Source organism: Hydra vulgaris, chromosome 11 (assembly GCF_038396675.1).
Source record: "Hydra vulgaris chromosome 11, alternate assembly HydraT2T_AEP".
Classification (NCBI taxonomy): domain Eukaryota; kingdom Metazoa; phylum Cnidaria; class Hydrozoa; order Anthoathecata; family Hydridae; genus Hydra; species Hydra vulgaris.
In genome coordinates, this window is record NC_088930.1 from 54,069,924 (window position 1) to 54,075,000 (window position 5,077).

Consider the following 5,077-nt stretch of genomic DNA (forward strand, 5'->3'; position numbering starts at 1 on the left):
GAATTTTACAATGTGGTGGAAATATGGAACAGTTTTGTTCATTTGTCACCTTCTTCATGTACAAATATTGTGCTTTAGTTAAATCTAAATCAATAAACATGCTGAGTGCTTCTGCATCCGTTAGCATATTTTTCTGCTTTGCGTTTTCCATAAAACTCGATATTAAGTTTTTTTTGTCTTTATCAGTAATCCTTAATGATTCCTTGATGATTCCTGAAATGATTTCTTAATGAAGTTTTGCTTCTCCTTCTTCTCCTATTAAACCAACGCCTAAAGATATGTATTAAAGATGTGCTCAAATCCATATTCCTTAAGTAACATGGAAAAATACACAATATTCAGAATCCAACCAATCACTGTCTTTAGATAAAAAAAGCTTCCTTCTTCCGTGACGCCTGTATCCATCGTTTATTAAACAACGGAATAACGTGCCTTTGAATATCACTAATGATGAAACACAAGTTGTCCTCAGAAAGTTGATAATTGTCTTTTAAAATTGTTGACAGTGTCTCAACTGTCCTTCCTCCATCAATATAGGAAAGCAACAATTTACATTTCGAACACTTAAAAGTTGTCACTTTAACAAGCCACAAAAGTAACGTACGTAATATTCAATATTCAAACGTGTAGGTTTAATTTCCACTGTTAATTTGTTTGACTGATATAAATGTTTCAACTCTTTATATATTGGCAGTGTACATTCGCCACCAAATGAGTGCTAAAATGCAAGAATGCTATGGTATCAATTGAAAATTGATAATGAATTAAAAATATATACCAAGCTATTGTTATAAATGAACAAAATTTGAAACCACGATAAAAAGCGGTTTTCTGTTTTTTTTAATTTTATAACTTTTTTCCCGATAATTTCGGAAACCGCACGTATCCACAGCTGATTTTAATAAACCGATTTTATAGAAACCTAAGCTACAAATCAGTTATAAAAAAAATGCGTTGGTAAGCGTTGGTGGTTGGCCAAATTATCGGTGAACTTCAAGATTTTTTATTTCTAGCTCATTTTATAGTTCAATTAATTATTAGTAAACAAAATCATATAATTAAAAATATGAATTTGTTCTAAAATCTCCGTAACATGATGCTTTCAAAATCTCCATAACATGATGCTTTCAAAAATGTATTACACGTTATACTTATTCATAAAAAGTTTTCTAGAAAATAACTTTTAAAGTGATGAAGCAAATGAGTTTCAATTGAAGATTAACAGAAATATGAAACAATTGGGCTTCAAAAATTATCTTTTTACATAAAATATCCTGAAATCTCTACATTATAGCAAAGATTAACTATTAAACTATTAAAAAAAATTAAAACATAATTTCTGCAGTGAAATTAAAATTTTAGCAAAAAACATGGTACGTTTTTGTAGTACTATTTTCCACTGTGCGACGCTGCAAGTTGACTTGACATGGCGTGTTTCTGTAATTCATTCAATCTTTTTAGGTTAATAGCGTTAAGAGTTTGTTTCAATATTTTTTTTTTTATCTTTCAACCGATAAACTCCTTTGTCCATGCGAATGGGTAATAAGTTAGCTCAAAGATTACACGGCTAAAGCCGTGGAATCTTTGAGCTGTGTGTCATTGTCTATTGAATTTCAAAACTTTGTAACCAATTGCAAATAATTGAGCTAAATGTTTAATATCGTAACGTTTCTACTGTATATTTTGTGCTATTGTGATGTTCTTTTTAGCTATGTTTCTTTTCGCGCCATTTTTTTCAGCGAACTCTTATATTCATAATCCTTGTTTGGCTTTGTCAATTTTGGAATCCCACAGTAAAAATCTCTCTTGTCCAGTTTTCAAAATTAATTGAAATCTGAGCTTTAATAATGAGTTTATAAATAATTATGTCTGAACTCATAAATAGTTATGTGTGGAGCTTTAACTCTACACATGATTATTTATTCAATATGCAAAAGCCACGGTATTCAGTAGTTTATGCCAGTCATTTGCATTGTTGTTTAGGAGTTTCATTATATGTGTAATCAATGTTTGATTGAACCTAATGTGCAAAATAATTAAATCATAGTTAGTAACTGTTAAAATATAAAGCTACAAATAATGCCCTATTTTTTACAAGAAAATAAATTTCATTTTTAAGATATTAAAAAGGTAAAACCATTTATCACCTTTCTGTTTGCCATTAGACTGTGGATAAAATAATGAGGTTTTTGCGGATTCCATGTCTTCTTTCAATAAAAGAGCATTCACGAGCTTCTTATAAAACTTGCGTCCTTGATCGTGAAATAGAATGTGGCAAGTTCCAAATCTGAATACCAGCAGTGGAATCAACTTCAGCCCATCTAGTCAGGTATTCTGTTGCTACAATAACATACTTTTTTCCGTTTTTAGTTTCTTTCGAGGGACCAATTAGATCCAGAGGCAGTTTTACACCTTTTTTGTTGAGGGAGGAGGGTGTAACACCCTCCTTCCCCCGAAAAAGGTGATTTTGAAGTTATATTAGGTTTTTTTACAAATTTAGTTGGCTTTTCGGGTATTTGACACAATTCAGTCGATAAAATTTTTTTTTTGAGGAGCTTTTTTTTATTTTTTTATTTTTTTAAGAAGCCAATAGGTACTTTTTGAGGATTCACCCCCCTCATTTTATTTGTATAACCGCATCTGATTAGATCTCTTACCCGTTGGTTAAAAATGTCATGAGCTGGAATTAGATGGAGCGTTGCAGGTGATGGTTTGTTTTAAGAATTCGCACGTTGACATTCAGGGCGGGACCAACAAATTCCCGTATGTCTTTTAAAATCGACTTTCATTAATACATCTCGGTTTCTTTCGTTCTACTTTTCCAATTACAACTTTTTTTTTTAAATAAAAATAACTAATATAAAAATAAAACTGGTAAAAACTCTTGGGGTAATTATTGTTCTACATGCAACAAAGAATGTATCCATATCAAAACTTTTGTTCATGGTCTACAGGATACTGAATAATGAAGCTTCAAAGTTAAGTATGCCATCATAGGCGCCTTTCCATTAGTCCAAAATAAAATCCGAAAACTAAAAAGCTTTAGTCTTTTAAAACACGTTTTATTTTTTAAAACACAAAATTATTTTCTTAAGGTGGCTCATAGAAAAAAAAAAAATCAATTTAAAAAAAAAATTTTTTTTAATCTACCATTTGATTCAAAATTTATAATTCTTTCAGAAAATATATACATTTTGCATAAAATACTAATATTACCTTACTTAAATTTTTTTTATTGGTCAGTTTCATTTTGTTGCTAATAATTTCTATTTATCGGAAAACTTTTTTGTTTGTTTGTTTTTTTTTTGTTTTTTTTTAGGTGCCCCAAGAAGTCCTAATGGTCTTGTCACAGAGCACCGCGGAAGTGCATTTAACCAGGTTCACGCCTCCTTCCTTACCGTGACGCGAAAATATCTCCAAAGCTCGTTTCGAACCTGGATCTCCTGCTTTTAAAGCAAGCGCTCTAACCACTGCGCCACGGCCGCACAAATATCACAAAAATAGTAATAATTGCACAAACTTTGGTCATTGTTTTCATAACTTTTTAATTTTATTCTTTTTTGGACTTCAAAGCATGATATCTCGAGATTAAGAAAAGCTTTTTGGCTGAAATTTTTAGTGTATGTTCCTTAATCATTAAGATTTAAGATGTACTAAAATGATCAACTAAGAATAGTTTTATAAATTTTTATAACACAACACCTGTTTTTTTAATTACTACAATATATATATATATATATATATATATATATATATATATATATATATATATATATATATATATATATATATATATATACTACAATTATTATAATTAATTTTATAATAATTAATTATTATTAATTAAACATATATATATATATATATATATATATATATATATATATATATATATATATATATATATATATATATATAAATATATACATATACACATTTCGGAAATTTTCTAAAAAAGAAAAGCTTAGTTATTATAAAGTTTTATAAAATTCATTTTTTTGTTTCAAAACTTTGCGTATTTTAATAATTCAACAAAAAATATAAATAATAAAGACCCACAAGCAAAAAATACATATCATTTGGTCAAATTTTTTTAATCAAGTATATTAATTAAAGTTTTATAAAATCACGCATTTTTTTAAAGAAGCAACAAAACGCTAAAGTTGTTATATGTTACTTTTACTTACATTACTTTTGTGAATCAACAAATAGTAGATGTTTTCCAAGTTGTCTTTCGAGCTTGTGTATAACATATTTCTAGCTTTTACTTCTATCAACTACGATGTAAAATATTTACAAAATACAAAGAATAAAATTTTTTTTAGATTTTCAAGTTTTACTGTATATCATTTTTGTAAAGTGTTTTAAGAAAACAAAGATTTTTTGTGAGTAAAGATTACATAGAAAGACGATTTTAGGAGGAGGGTGTATGTAGGGAGAAGGGGGGACAATGTTTTACCCCCTCTCTCCCCAAAAAAATTGACTTACAAGAATAGTCGCTAGTCGGGGATTTAACAGAAATCGGTCGGGTGAATTTTAGTTTTGAGGCTTTTTTTTTTAAGTAACCAGTCGGTACTTTTTATGGACTTACTCCCTTAATTTTATTCGTAGAATTGCCTCTGATTGCTTATAAATTTTTTTAAAGTATAGGAAGATTTTTATGAATAAAAATTGCTCTTTAAATCATCTTTATAAAAAGCACATGTTATGAATGCACTAGCTGTTTTAGATTATGATAATTTATCTAAAAATGACATTATAAAACACATTTGAACGTTCTGTAAAATAATAATAAGTTAATTTGCTTTGTATGTTTCTTATAATACACAAACACACGCGCACACACTCACACAAATCACCCACTTGGCAGTATTGGTTGAAAAATACAGTATACATTTAAACCATTATAATGTATTGCATAATTTTTTAGTTTATTGATTTATAAAGTCAAAAGTGCCCTAATAAGGTTTTGGCGAGTGAGACTCAAGTCTCAAAAGCACTTATTATAACATAGCGGCGGAGTTTATGATCTAGAAATTACTAATTCTTTATTTTTATTGCTAAAACTATTTTTTAC